This window comes from Silurus aristotelis (genome assembly GCF_946808225.1).
Source record: "Silurus aristotelis genome assembly, chromosome: 2".
NCBI classification, from domain to species: Eukaryota; Metazoa; Chordata; class Actinopteri; order Siluriformes; family Siluridae; genus Silurus; species Silurus aristotelis.
Window position 1 is genome coordinate 14,062,203 of NC_139575.1, and position 15,737 is coordinate 14,077,939.

The 15,737-nt window shown below is 37.1% G+C and overlaps 2 long non-coding RNA genes across 2 annotated transcripts; one reads left to right on the forward strand and one right to left on the reverse strand.

Moving 5' to 3' along the window:
* Positions 1 to 10,715: 10,715 nt before the first annotated feature.
* LOC310737711 lies at positions 10,716 to 12,398 on the reverse strand. The gene is made up of 2 exons (XR_014536874.1): positions 12,202 to 12,398; positions 10,716 to 10,965 (listed from the first exon to the last, which is right to left on the reverse strand). It is a non-coding gene; the product is annotated as an uncharacterized lncRNA (long non-coding RNA).
* Positions 12,399 to 13,302: 904 nt separating this feature from the next.
* On the forward strand, positions 13,303 to 13,507 carry LOC310718765. Its single transcript, XR_014531264.1, has 2 exons — positions 13,303 to 13,429; positions 13,470 to 13,507. It is a non-coding gene; the product is annotated as an uncharacterized lncRNA (long non-coding RNA).
* Positions 13,508 to 15,737: the final 2,230 nt, after the last annotated feature.

Consider the following 15,737-nt stretch of genomic DNA (forward strand, 5'->3'; position numbering starts at 1 on the left):
ACAGAACATGATATTTGACTTAGAAGAAAATCTTACTCAAAATAGAGAACATTTGGTATGTGCCTGGGACATTAGGAATTTACAGGTATCCCATAATTTGTCCATAATTTTACTGATTATTCCCTATAAATTTGAAAGCACCAATGACTTCTTCTTTTTTATCATGAATAAACAAGCTACAGTTTGTTCAGAATGCAGCAGCCAGAATTCTCTCAAGGTTGAGAAAATATGATCATATAACCCCATTCTTATCTTGCCTACACTGGCTACCTGTTAAGTTTCGAATCGACTACAAACTACTGCTACTTACTTACAAAACTCTAAATGGTTTGGCTCCCATGTATCTATCCAGTCTTATAACACGCTACAATCCGTCATGCTCCCTGAGATCTCAAAACACTGGACTTCTAGTAGCTCCCAGAATAGCAAAGTCCACTAAAGGTAGATCATTCTCACATATAGCTCTTAAACTTTGGAAAAGTCTTCCTGACAGTGTTCAGGGCTCAGACACACTCTCCCAGTTTAAGTGCAGATTAAAAAAGTATCTTTTTAGCAAAGCCTACACATAACATACATCACATATCATAACCTTGTGCTCCAGTACTGATTACATTCACATTATTAACTTGTGCTGTTAATATCATGAACAGCAGCTATGCTAATTCCTCTCCACTGCTTCTCTTTCTTTCCCCATCCCTAGGCATCCTGAGGTTGCTCCAGCTCCAGTCACCTCCCACCTCATGAAGATTGTGGACCTTTAAAGAAGTAGATGCCTCCAAACATCCCGAAACCGTACCAGTGCCAATTGAATCCCACTTCATGTGGAGTTTGGACATTGGACTTCTTTGAGTGTTTAAAGGCTCTGGCATTGAGAAGCTGGTGTTAGATCTATTATAATCTCAAATGTTGAGCTATTTTTTGAGTTGCTCAGTAGCTCCTACTTTTATAACCACAAATGACTGTATAAGACTGTAGAAAGGACATTACTCGTAATCTTACATTCCAGTGCTCATGTTAGTTCTCACTCCAGTGTTCTGTATTGTTCAAAGATTTATGATCACACTCTTGATGTCACCCAAATGAGGATGGGTTTTTCCTTTTGAGTCTGGTTCCTCTGAAGGTTTCTTCCTCATGTCATCTAAGGGAGTTTTTCCTTGCCACAGTCGCTGCTCATCAGGGATTAATGCACACCATTCACCTAAACTGTTGATTTCTGTAAAGCTGCTTTAAGACAATGTCTGTTGTGAAAAGCGCTATAGAAATAAACTTGACTTTTCTTCTTTTGGCTGCTCCCATTATTGGTCGCCACAGCGGATTATCCGTCTTCATACTACTCTGTCTTCTACATCTGCCTCTTTTAAACCAACTACCTGCATACCTTCCTTTACCACATCCATGAACCTCCTTGTTGGTCTTCCTCTTTTCCTCCTTCCTGGTCTTCTCTCAGCATTCTTTTACCGATATACCCCATGTCCCTCCTCTGCACATGTCCAAACCATCTCAATCGTGCTCTTACTTTGTCCCCAAAACTTCATACATGTCCTGCACCACCCTCACATACTTCTCTGACATAACTGACTTCCTCATACAATACCACAACTCCTCTCTGTGCACTCTGTCATACGCTTTCTCTAAATCCACAAACACACAATGCAACTCCTTCTGACCTTCTCTATACTTCTCTATCAACATTCTCAAAGCAAATAATGCACCCTTAGTACTCTTTCTTGGCATGAAACCATATTGTTGCTCACAGATGGTAACCTCTTCTCTCAGCTTGGCTTCCACTAGTTACTGCAGGTCTGCACATCTCCCTTATTCTTAAAAACTGGTTCCAGCGAACTCCTTCTCCATTCCTTAGGCATCCTCTCACTTTCCAAAATTTTGTTAAATAATCTGGTTAAAAACTTTACTGCCATCTTTTTTAAACATCTCCATGCTTCTACTGGTATGTCACCTGGTCCTCCTCACTTCCGCCTTACTAATCCTATCCACTTCCTGCTTCACCATGTCCACATCATCCAACCTTCTCTCTCTCTAATTTTCCTCATTCATTAGCTGCTCAAAATACTCACTCCATCTTCTCAACACACTTTCCTCACTAGTCAACACATTTCCATCTCCATCTGTTATTGCTCTAACTTGCAGCAAATTCTTCCCAGCTCAGTCCCTCTGCCTGGCCAATCGGTATAAATCCTTTTCTCCTTCCTTATTTTCCAACTTCTCATACAGCTCCTCATATGCCTTTTCCTTGGCTTTCGCCACATCCCTTTTTACCTGCTTCCGCCTCTCCTTGTACTCCTGCCTACTTTTCTCATCTCTGTCTATCCCAATTCTTTTTCACCAACCTCTTACTCATTATGCTCTCCTGCACTTCCTCATTCCACCACCACATCTCTTTGTCTTCCTTTCTATTTCCAGAGGTCACACCAAGTACCTTTCTAGCTGTCTCCCTTATCACTTCTGCAGTAGTTGCCAAATCATCCAGCACCTCTTCACCACCACTGAGTCCCAGTCTGACCTCTTCCCTGAATCTCACACTACAGTCTTCCTCTTTCAGTTTCCACCATCTTATTCTTCTTTCACTCCTCACTCTCCTGCTCTTCTTCTTCACCTCTAAAACCATCCTTCAGACCACTATCTGATGCTGTCTAGCTACACTGTCCCCTGCTAACACCTTACAGTCTCCAATCTTTTTCAGGTTGCACCTCCTGCATAGGACATAGTCCACCTGTGTGCACCTTCCTCCACTCTTATATGTCACCTTATGATCCTCCTTCTTCTTAAAATAAATATTTACCACTGCCATTTCCAAAGGCTCCTTAGCTCAAATATATGATTTCAACATTTTATTACTAGAATCTGACAAGCCAACTTATATTAAAATAAGTACTGTACAATTCTATAAGTTTGAGTGGGCAATGTTAAGAGTTTTATGGCCTTATTTATAATGTATTCCAACAAAACCATTCTAGTTTGTTAAACCACCTGCACATTGCACCTCAGATTGAAATGTTCTCCTCATGCTTTCCTAACCAAGTCGAAAGTGTCTGTATTGTGCAAGTATGTGCAAACTCACACAAACACACTTCAGTGTGTCCCTCATTTTGTAACAGATTTTTTGATATAGACTCCAGAATCCTTGTCATACCTGTGTAGGATGATGGAAGATGGAAAATAAATGGACTAGCTAATGGACACTCATACTACATACCAACTGTCACACACAGAGATCTCACTCCTGGCACATTTAGATATACAAATATTTTAATCCATGAAGGAGACGTGCACAAGCAAAAGTAAAAGCTTTCAAGCATGTCTTCCTTTTTTTTGTTCTATACTTTTGTTGAGTTCCTTCAATATATTGTATATTCCAGCTGTATTTTAAGCAAATGGCGGTATTTGTTTTCCTACTCTTGAGACCAGTACTCAAGCCTTACTTTGGTGTGTTTAAATAGATCTATCAGCATGAATTCTCTCTGCTTTAGTGCCTCATCCAACCATAGTGAACAAGTCCACCTTTCATTGTCTATTTAATGAACAGTTCACCTTCCCGCAGTGCAGCGATGAGAGACTCTCATTCACTCACACCTTCTACCATCTCACTCACTATCAAAACTGCAATAATGCTTAGAAAACTGCAAACTGCAATTCCACGAAGTGTGCTGCATTTCTTCACGCTTTCAATAGAAGACTCCCAAAAGACATACTATATTCCTTGGTAAGATAGGTTGAAAAATCAACCTATAATTTACTAGAGGTTGTCAATACTTTGAAGTTTGTGGTATAATTTATAGATAACATGCTGGTTGTCTAACTGCTTAGACTATAATAGACCAGAGATCATTTATCTGAAGCACCCTTTTTGCATTTACACTAAATATTTAAGGGGGAAAATATTTTAAGACCATTAACACCAAATTGATACATTTTTCATAACAACATGCACCAAAGTGTTTCAACCTTCTCATTTGCAAATAATATTTTTTCATTCATATCAGAAGGTTTTATTATTATTATTTTTATTATTATTATTATTTCCCTAGTGGTCTAGTGGTTAGGATGCGGTGCTCTCACCGCTGCGGCCCGGGTTTGATCCCCGGTCAGAGAACCAACCCCAGCCACTCTTAGTGCCGGTCCCAAGCCCGGATAAATGGGGAGGGTTGCATCAGGAAGGGCACCAGCGTAAAAACGTGCCAAATCAAACATGTGGATGGTCCGCTGTGGCGACCCCTAACGAGAGAAGCCGAAAGATTATTATTATTGTCTTTTTCTTAATCCATAGTTACATTTATTATTGTGAAATGTCCAAAAGTTAGGTCAAACCAAAAGGTTTTACATACCTGTATTAGGACATAATAAACATCGTCTTGTCCATACCAGGTTTTAAAATTTGGTACATACAACTTTAGATAAACAAAAACACATAATATATTATATTCAATATTACATTTATTCAATCATTATTTATTTTACAAAAACATTTCCAAGAATTTAAAGTAGATCATACTAAAGTGAGAAATATTATTCACAAGTGAAAAACATTTAAGATAGTTGCTTCCCAGGGGTGGGTGTCCCAGGAAATTCACCCCATGGCCAGACCATGAAATGCTCATAGAAATTGCAAAAAGCCCAAGAGTTACATCTCAGACTCTATAGGCCCCAGTTAGCATGTCAAATATTTAATTTCAATTAGAAAAACACTGCACAAATCTGGTTTGTTTAAAAGGGTTGTGAGAAGAAAGCCTCTTCCCATTGCGGCTTTGGTTTGCATGTGGGTTATGTTTGGCCATAATACACAGTGCCACATTTAACATTGAGCAAAAAAACAAACACAACAGCATATCAACACAGTCACCCCATACCAACTGTAAAGCATAAGGGTGTCGGAGGGGGCAATTCAGGCTTGTTTTGCAGCCACAGGACCTGGGGAAATTGCACTCATTGACTTTGCCATGAACTCCTGTGGAAACCAAATATTCTAGAGTCAAATGTGAGGCTACATTCTCGAAATCTAAAGCTTGACTAAAATTGGGTCAAGCAACAGGACAATGATCTTGAGCATACCAGCAAATTTACAACAGACGACTGAAAAAGAACAGAATCAATGTGTTGCAATGGCCCAGGAAAAGTCCAGACCTGAATGAAATGCTGTGGCAGGACCTTTTAAGAAAGCCGTTAATAAACAAATGCTTGCAAAACTCAATGAACTGAAGCAACGCTGTATTAAAGAGTGAACCACATTCCACATTGATTTTAGTGACTGATAAACAATTCAAGTTACTGCTGATAAAGGTGGTTCTACAAGCTATTAAATCATTAGGTCTTCTTAGTTATTTACATATGGCTCCTTTATTTTTGCTTTAAATAATGAGATGGTCTTAAATGACATCTGCATGACATCTGAAGATAAATTCTGCTAAGGACCAGCTGAGTGTTATAACGAATATGTCCTGATATGTAAAACCATGGACTTTAAAGAGAGTGTACTTTTTACATGACTGTATGTATGTATGTATGTATGTGTGTGTGTGTGTGTGTGTGTGTGTGTGTGTGTGTGTGTGTGTGTGTGTGTGTGTGTGTGTGTGTGTGTGTGTGAATTGCACAAGGTACCTAATTAATGTGATACAAAATTGTCTTTTCTAATAAAATATATACAATATATATACACTATACACACTAGACTTTTCCATTGAAATGCAGTGCAATCTGGACATTATTTTATTTTAGCATTCGAAAGTTATGCGGTATGAGTGAGATGATTTTAATAATTTTATGTAAACCTAAAGTCTAAAAATATAGTGATTTTTAAATACTTTTACATATGCAAATATTCTTAACTTAATCAATGAAGGAGTGCATTTTAGATTTTATTACAGTATTTAATTATAACATTTAGTGCATAGTCTTCATTAGCTTTCATTAGATTAATCATGCACAGACTGATTGTGCATGATTTATTCATTACCATGAATATGTGCCTGATTTATGCATTACTAAATTCCTGAGTTTGTGTACACAAAGCTGCTAGACTAGCGAAAGTACTCTTCAGGAAACAATTGAGATTCAAGCAAGAAGAAATTATTAAAGGGGATGCAGACAAGGGCATGTTAAAACAGAAAAGCTTTTCAGTCTGTGTACATGGAATAAAAGGAAAAGGGGCAAGAGAAAGCACTCTCATTTAATGTGTTTAAAGATGAATTTTAGGCAAAACCAAGATCAATACAAAATCTAATACAAGATACACAAATTTGTATGATCCTGTCAAGCAGACAAAAACATGAACATGATAAATTTGGCTTTGCATAGTTACACAGCGTACAGCTGTGTATTGACTTTTGTTGCCAGCTTTCTTGACCACAATGGCTGTATGTAAATTTTTTTTAAAGGACAGTAAATCTGTACTGATATACAAGCTGCACATTGATAACTCTAAAATATATCCAAGTTCAATTTCTTTACTATTGTCCTTTGAGAAGATATACTAAACTGGTTGCTGAAATGTTGAAATGCGAAAGGGGGAACACACACACACACACACACACACACACACACACACACACACACACACACACACACACACACACACATTATGAAGAAGGCATGGCAATAAATCACTAAAATGATTTACAGTGACACTCTTTATGTAAACAAAGGTAACCTGCCAAGCTCTGAATGTGTCAATGTGGTGCAGGAGACCTTGAGAAATTGCTGAACATGTGTTACGATCAGCATGGCCAATAATTCTGGAAGCTATCTTACACCTATTCTTTGTAAAATGGGGTGCAGAGAGGTGTTCACATATTGTAAAGGCATGCATGCTGTTCGTAAATGGAAGCAATTTCAGGCAATCGATAAATGCAACGCAATGCAATGCAGCACAGCGATTACATGTGCACAAAAAAGCTGTACACTAGAAAGGGAAAATTGCGATGGTAGATGACAGGGGAGTGCTGACAGGCTGGTGTTTGTGGGTCAGTCTTGAAAAAAAAAATTTGCTTATATAATGGATCCTTTTGTTATCTGCTCCAATTTCTTCTGTAGTAAAGGCTACGAATGCCTTAGATGTTAATGAATGCACTCGGACCATGCTAAAAATATACAGTCCATTTAACACTGTAGAGGTCTTGATAAATATGGTGTCCTTTCCTTCAGTTCACTTCAGCTTGTCAGATTTACACTTTCTTTCAGCTTTGTAGCATCCAAGCCTTGAACCTTTCTTCTGCAGAGCCTCACTGAAGCCTCACCTCTCTCTTTCTTCAAAACACAGCACAGAGTTTCTTATCTTTTTTTTCTGCAGTCTCTTGTAAATATCAGTTTTTAGGCATTTCTCTTATTCCATTTCCTTCTTCTTTTCTTCTGTATTTCATCCAATTTATCATTCTGAGAAGTTAACAGGAAGAAAGCTTGAGAAGAACCAGACACAAAAGCAATGACATTCACTGTAAAAATTCACCGGATAGTTGAAATAACATATCATTAGTCTTCTACAAATGTATACTACAATGTCAAACATTATGACAAGTGTTGAAAGGGTATTTCAGTGTAAGCATATTATAAACAAAAAGCAAAGTCCATGAAGACATGCTGTGCCAAGGTTAAATAAATTGAGTGTCCTGCACAGATTCCTGACCTCAACTCCCCTGAACACCATTGGGATGAAATGTAATGCTATGAAAATGCATTCTAGTCCTCCATGCTCAACATCAGTGCCTGACCTCAATAATGCTTTTGTGGCTAAATGGGCATAAATCAGCACATCCTTGCACAAAAATCTATTGAAAAGCCTTCCCAGAAATGGAATGAGGATATTATAACAGTACAGCAGAGACTAAACCTAGAATGGGTGTTCAACAAGCACAAGTCAAGTCAAGAATCTTTTATTGTCATTTCAACCATATATAGCTGACATAGTACACATTGAAATGAGACAACATTCCTCCAAAACTCTGGTGCTACACTAAACAACATAGAGCTACATCACACAACATAGAGCTACATAACAGTAAACAGAGCTGAGGACTAAAGCAAGTGTCCTCACCACATAAAGTGCAACCTGGTGCAAACAGTGCAGACAAAAGACAGCGCAAACTGACAACACAAGACAGTGTGGGACAGATACACAAAACACAAAATAGCGCCGACCAGTAAACCTATTGTATAATATGTTATACAGTAATGTGCAAAAGAGAACTATAAACAAAAGTGTACAGTAATCCCCCGCTTTACCGCAGTTCGAATCACACGAATCAATTTGTCACATGACTCATTTGTTTTGCTGATTTTCCCGGTCTCTCGCAGATAGCACAATAGACCAAAAAAAAACTTATTGAAAATTGTTTTTATGGAGTTTTATGTTAAAATAATGAAATTTATTAATAGAAATATAATTATTAATTATTAAAAAAAAAAGTTAAATGTTAATACAGAACAGTACGGTTTTGGGACGTAACCACAGCGATAACCGGGGATTGCTGTATTTTAAACATGGGCACAATGTTGTGCAAAACACCAAGTGGTCAGGTAATGGTCAGATGTCTAGATATGTGTAGCTATATAGTGTAGCTTGGTATCAATCTGATTTATGCAGACAGTGGGATTCAAAACACTGAATTAAATGCACAGAGTAAAAGGATTTCATCTTAGCATTGAGATACCTCAGAAACAGCAGCATTATCACTTTTACTTAGAAAAGATCTTCTTTTTTTTGCAGCTTATTTCACCTTATTTACTGGGTCCAAGCTAAATAAAAAGCAGAAAAAAAATCATACACAGCTATCTGTGTGAAATAATGTCAACTGATATTACCATGATGATCAACAGTTAAAAATGTACTTCATTAAAATACTGTATTTTATTCAAGTTCACCTTTAGAGAATTAAAAGGGCACACAGGTTATAGGGATCTATTGTAGCTTTCTTTTTGTAAAGTGAAAATATAGCCCCTATCTCTGAATCACAACTATTGATAAGGCCATGTACCCTCAGATGCTGCTGATGAACTCATTATGTTTCAATTGATGGTTTTCCGTCACCATTTCACAGAGTTTATTCAATCGATCACTTTTTTTAACTGGACCCCAGGAGTCTGAAGAGAGGCCGACCACAGTCTCCTAGGCTCGCTCTCTCACCTTGCACCCTCTGAACAACAAATGCTAATAAAACTAATGCTCATGGACCAATACTCAGCATTAAGTACCACTGCTAGTGCTACTTTGAAGCCTGCTACATGCTAGCAGCTGATAACGTGAAAGCACAAGCCACACAAATCTGTGGTTAAATTCTGCTAGTAAGTTTGGTAGTGATTAGCTTCTTACAGACAGCCATGTCTATTTGCTACAATTGTGATTTCTTTTCTCCCTATTCATATTTCAAGCTGCTTTTATTATCTAATTTTACAGTTTTTCCTATGAGCATGACATGTCATAAAATGTTATGATTCTGTTTGGCATTCATTAACAGCATCTTCGCTGTTGTTGGTAAGAAGACCATGTTACGACAAACACCAGGAAGTCTTTTACCTTTGAGGAGTTTACTATGATTATAAGACACAAATGTTTTTCTACTCTTTGAAGTGAATATGTAATGACATGGAATATTGTAAAGAAAACTGGCAACTAGCAACATGAGCTATGAAGTTTTGGTTTAGAGCAAATAAATCAATAAATAAGAATATAAAAAAGCAACTCCTAATGCTTCGGCTACTCAATTATATTTAGGTGAATCCTGAAAAAAATGGCCAGACTGTTTCTTCTATTACATAGTTTTCTCATAGTTTGTCATATATTTTTCAAACAACATAGCGACTGAGATGCAGTATTTTACCTCTTGTATTACAATGAGATGGGTACAAAAATACTTTTGCATGTTGCTTCTCTGTTGCACCTGACTGATAAGAGAAGGTGAATGGGGCTATTTTTAGCAGCTGCAAAACACAGCCGATTTGGCAGGCAGTAATTTCATGCACAGCTGGAGTCTTATATCTTTCATCCCTCTATGCTCAGTGTTAAGGGAGTCAAGGGACACTGCACACCAGGGACAGAGCACAAAGAATGACATTCTATCTCCATAACGTGTTCTTTATATTTCCATATAAAGTAGTCTCTGGTGATATTAGCATTTATGCTGTCAGGTAATTTTATAGTTTGCGTTGAATGCATAATTCGTAAAATTTTAAAAACTTACATATTTATTTACAAGTAGGGCATTTTTTAAATGTTAGGTTTCCTGGTGGTCTAGTGGTTAGGATGCGGCGCTCTCACCGCTGCGGCCCGGGTTCGATCCCCGGTCAGGAAACCAACCCCAGCCATTAGGGTTGCACAAGCCTTAGTGCAGGTCCCAAGCCCGGATAAATGGGGAGGGTTGCGTTAGGAAGGGCATCCGGCGTAAAAACATGTGCCAAATCAAACATGCGGATGAGCCGCTGTGGCGACCCCTAATGGGAGAAGCCGAAAGAAAGTTTAGGGCATTTTAAAATGTTTTAAAATTTTTAGTTTATTTATTATTTTATAGCACATTTAAGTTTATTTATTTATTTTTAAACCATAATTAAATTTTTTATAGCTGTAGGTTATAATTTAAGTCAGATTTCATACATTCATAGTAGTATAGCTTAAATATCTATAACCAGCTGGACCTTAAATCTTTAGCAACCTGGTACTATATTTTTAATTTGGATTGCTGTGTATTTGGCTTAATCCAATCTTTTTTAAAAAATTTTATTTAGTAATCAATAAATAAATCTGACCTTCAACCCTGACCAGTTTTTTTTTTTTTTTTTTTTTTTTTTTTTTAGCAGCACAAGATAATGCTACCACCATCATGCTTTACAGTAGTAATGGTGTTTGCAGAGTAAACAGTGTTAAATCACAGAGATTGAAAGCAGGTCAGTGGAATACAGTTTAGCTGCAGGCCTAAAGAAGTCAGAATCCTACATGATGACGAGTATAGGCATTGCTTCAAGAGTCTGTTCTTTGTCCTAAAAGCAATAACAAGACACTCTCTTACTGTAATGTAATTTTACACTAATAAAAGACTAATTTAAATGCAGGATAACAACTTCAGCTTAAAAGCATTAATTGTCACCTTTAACGTGCTGATAAAGACACTTATTATTTCAGTAGCAAAGCTGTTTATAAACCAGAAAAACAGAATGAGCCTCTAGGACACACCCAGGAGGTTAGAGTTCATAGCTGCAAAGTTAAGAAATATTACAAATTGCTATTGTCTTTTCTCGTGAAACACTGCTGTTGTTTAATTTAAAATAGTAATGTTTAAACATTTAAACATTTTTAATTTAGGTTCTTTGTTTTAAACCACTTAGGAATGCATAATATTGTTGTCCTGTTGAAAAGTGAACCTCAAACCTCTAGCAGACAGGTTTTATACTAGGATTGCAATGTATTTATCTCTATTCATCTGGCCCTTTACCCATTCCCACAAAACTACCACTATGCTTTACTGTGAAGATGGTGCTCTCACGGTGAATCTGTATCTTTTATATTTATACAGTTATTATTTTACATGGCCATTTTTAAGCTCACAAGAGTCTCAAGCCTCTCCATCAATTTTGGATTAGACCCCCATGTCAGGAATAAATGAAGCTTCACATACAGAAGATTCTGATTGGGGCTGCTTGCAAACACATGGCAGAAAGAGCCTGTATAATAACAGAAGGTAATCACACGAGCAAGGTTACGGAACGAATTAAACTCTTATGTCGAGGTACCACTGTATAAGGATGATGCACCACAAACTTTTTATTCCTTGAACCCTGTCGAACTGTGACAAATAAAGTCACATTTAATTCTATAGCGCTTTTAACAACAGACATTGTCTCAAAGCAGCTTTACAGAATTTAACAGTTAAGGTGAATAATGTGTATTTAACCCTGATGAGCAACCATGGTGACTGTGGCAAGAAAAAAACTCCCTTAGATGTTATGAGGAAAGAGGAACCCGACTCAAAAATGGAACCATCCTCATTGGGGTGACATCAAGAGTGTGATGAAAGTCTTTAAACAATACAGAACACTGGAGAGTGAGAACTAACATGAGCACTGGGATGTAAGATTATGAGTAATGTCCTTTCCTCTCTTATAAAGTCATTTGATATTATGGAACCAGGAGCTACTAAGCAACTCAAAATAGCTCAACATTTGCGATCATCATGGATCCAACACCAGCTTCTCCACGCCAGAGACTTAAACACTCAAAGAGGTCCAATGTCCAAACTCCAAATGATCCAAAGGGTGCTGGTACGTCTCTAGATGGTCTGGGATGTTTGCAGGGTTGGCATCTACCTCTTTAAAAGTCCACAATCTTCATGAGCTGGGGTGTGACTGGGGCTGGAGCAACCTCAGGATGCCTCAGGATGGGTAGAGAAATAGAGGCAGAGCAGAGGAATTAACGTATCTGCTGTTCATTATATTAACAGCACAAGTTGATAATGTGATCAGTACTGGAGCACAAGGTTATGATATGTGATGTGTGTTATGTGTAGGCCTCGCTAAAAAGATACATCTTTAATCTGCACTTAAAATGGGAGAGTGTGTCTGAGCCCCGAACACTGTCAGGAAGACTTTTCCAAAATTTAGGAGCTAAATATGAGAATGATCTACCATCTTTAGTGGACTTTGCTATTCTAGGAACTACTAGAAGTCCAGAATTTTGAGATCTCAAGGAGCATGACAGATTGTAGCGTGTTAGAAAACTGGATAGCTACATGGGAGCCAAACATTTTAATGTTTTGTAAGTTAGTAGCAGTAGTTTATCGTTGTTTCGAAACATAACAGGTAGCCAGTGTAGGCATGATAAGATTGGGGTTATATTATATTGTTTTCAGTGTTGGGCAATGACGCGTTACTGTAACGCAGTTACTTTTAAAAGTAACTAATACTGTAACGCATTACTTTTTAAATAAATTAACTCCGTTACTGTTACCGTATGGCAGCGAAACATTGTAGGATTGGTGGATGAGAACCACTGTAAACATGAAGAAGACACACTGTGGGCGTGTTTCCATTTATTCAGGTCTGTGCGGCAGTAATGGTGAGTCGAGGCGAGAGAAAGATGAGTTTCTCTAAGTGTGTTGAGTCTAAGATGAGTTTCTCTAAATATGCTCATTATTTCACTTTATTTGAGCATAAAGAAAAAAAACCTTTTTAGTCAAATGTAAGTTGTGTCTTTCTGGTTCGAAGGTTGTATCTACTGCGATAAACAGCACCTCTAATCTGTCAAAGCACCTCTAGAAACTCCATGCTTCGACGGAGCTAGAAGCTAGAAGCTAGACGCTAACCCGGTGTTCTGTTGTACATTGTTGATAGTTTTCATACATAAGCTGTGAAAGGAAAATTTTTAAGAGCTCAACACAACAGCTTTTATAATGCAGAAGACACTTTAGTTTTTGATTCTGAATATATTATTCAGCTTGTTTTGTTATTTATTTCAGAAATCCTTGTGATATATTCAGTTTGTGCTGGTCTGACTTAAATAAAATAGTGTTTAAATATTACTTTGTGTTTAAGTCAGTTTTGTGTTTGTATAGATCATAACGCATAAAAGGGCATTAATGGGAACATTAAAGAACGTTCTTTAAAAAAGTAACCAAAAAGTTACTTTTAACAGTAACGCATTATTTTTTTTGGTGTAAGTAATCAACAAAGTAACGGAGTTACTTTTTCAATGAAGTAACTAATAACTGTAACTAATTACTATTTTATAGTAACTAGCACATTTATTTTCTTGACCTTGTTAGAACTCTGGCTGCTGCATTTTGGACTAACTGTATCTTGTTTATTAATGATGCAGGACATCCACCTAGCAATGCATTACGATAGTCCAGTCTGGAGGTCATGAATGCATAGACGAGCTTCTCTGATATAGACAACATGTTTAGCTTAGCAATATTTATTAGTGGAAGAAGGCTGTTTTTGTAATATGGTTGATATGATTTTTAAAAGACAATAACTCCAAGGTCTTTTACTATTGAACTAGTAGTTACAGTAAATTTTTTTTAAATGCAGGTTGAAATGCTGGAGCTTTTGTGTACTGGTTTTTGGGACGATGAGCAAAATCTCTGTCTTATTAGAATTTAATAATAAAAAGTTATGAGTCGTCCAATTTTTTTATTCTTTGACACACTCAGTTATCTGAGCCAATTGAGCTGTATCGTCTGGTTTCAATGGGATATATATAGTTAGGTATCATTAGCATAACAGTGAAAGCTAATCCCATGTCTTCTAATAATATTTCCCAATAGAAGCATGTATATTGTGAAAAGCAGAGGTACTAGAACTTAACCTTGTGTCACCCCATAATTTACTTGCATTTCCCTGGATAGCTCTCCATTTAAGTCTACAAAATGGTAACGATCAGACAGGTAGGGTCTAAACCAGCTTAATGCCTGTCCCTGAATGCCACTGTAATTTTATAAGTGATCTAGGAGAAGGTCATGATCTATAGTGTCGAATAAAGCACTAAGATCTAGCAAAACTAACAGAGAGCTATAGCCTTGGTCTGAAGCTAAACCAGGTCACTAATGATTTTAACTAGAGCAGTTTCTGTGCTATGATGGGGCCTAAAACCTGATTAAAACTCTTTAAAGATATTGTTCTCTTGTAAGTAGGAACATAACTAGACAGAGACAATCTTTTCTAAAATCTTAGACATAAATAAGAGATCTGAAATGGGTCTGTAATTTGTTAGTGTGTTTGTATCCATATTAGGTTTCTTAATGAGGGGCTTAATGAGGGGCTCGCTCTGGATAAGGGCGTCCGCTAAATGCCGCAAATGCTTAATAACTACCAGCTTGAGGGCTGTAATGCTGTAAAAATAAAACATTTTTTTAATATAAACAATATTTATATGTTTTTTTGTGTTTGTGCAAGTGAAAAGTCAGCGAGTATTTATAAACATACTTGAATTCAGTGAAAGATTAGAAGAAGGATGTGAATGTGTGTGCATAGTCCTTAACAATAGACTGGTGTTTCATCAAGTGTATATTTCATACCCAGTGATCCAACATGAATCTGGCCTACATTCTTGTGGACAGGATCCACATCAGCTTTAACGCACAGTAATTAAAAGAAAAAAACCCACACACCGAATACGAAAAGAAAATCATGCGAATATTTCATTCATTCTACCTTGTTTTACTTTGGTTGCTGTAAATAAAAAAATAATATAAATAACAAGTTCACTCAAGTTTGTTGATGGTGGTGTAGTCGGCCATCTATTACCCCAGCGATCCCTTATGTTTGTGTTATTTTCTGGCTTGCTTTTTTCTGTTATCTTGCCAGAATCTCTATTTACAACTTGATCAGATTGTGCAGTGTCTTTAACATTTATGCAGCAAAAAGGATATTTAATAATTCATATGTCTCTCTCTCTCTCTCTCTCTCTCTCTCTCTCTCTCTCTCTCTCTCTCTCTCTCTCTCTCTCTCTCTCTCTCTCTCTCTCTCTCTCTCTCTTTTGAGTCTGCTTCCTCTCAAGGTTTCTTTCTCATTCCATCTCATGAGCATTTATGCTCATTAGGGATAAACTTATATTGACCAAACCTATAGGCACTAACATATAAATTAAATTTTTTACCCTATTCATCTCTGTAAAGCTGCTTTGAGAAAAGGTCTATTGTTAAAATCGCTATACAAATAAAATGAAATTAAAAAGAATGCACAACACATTTCACTAGTACTGTCAGACATTTAAAACCTACTGCACACATCATCTTCTTTTTTTT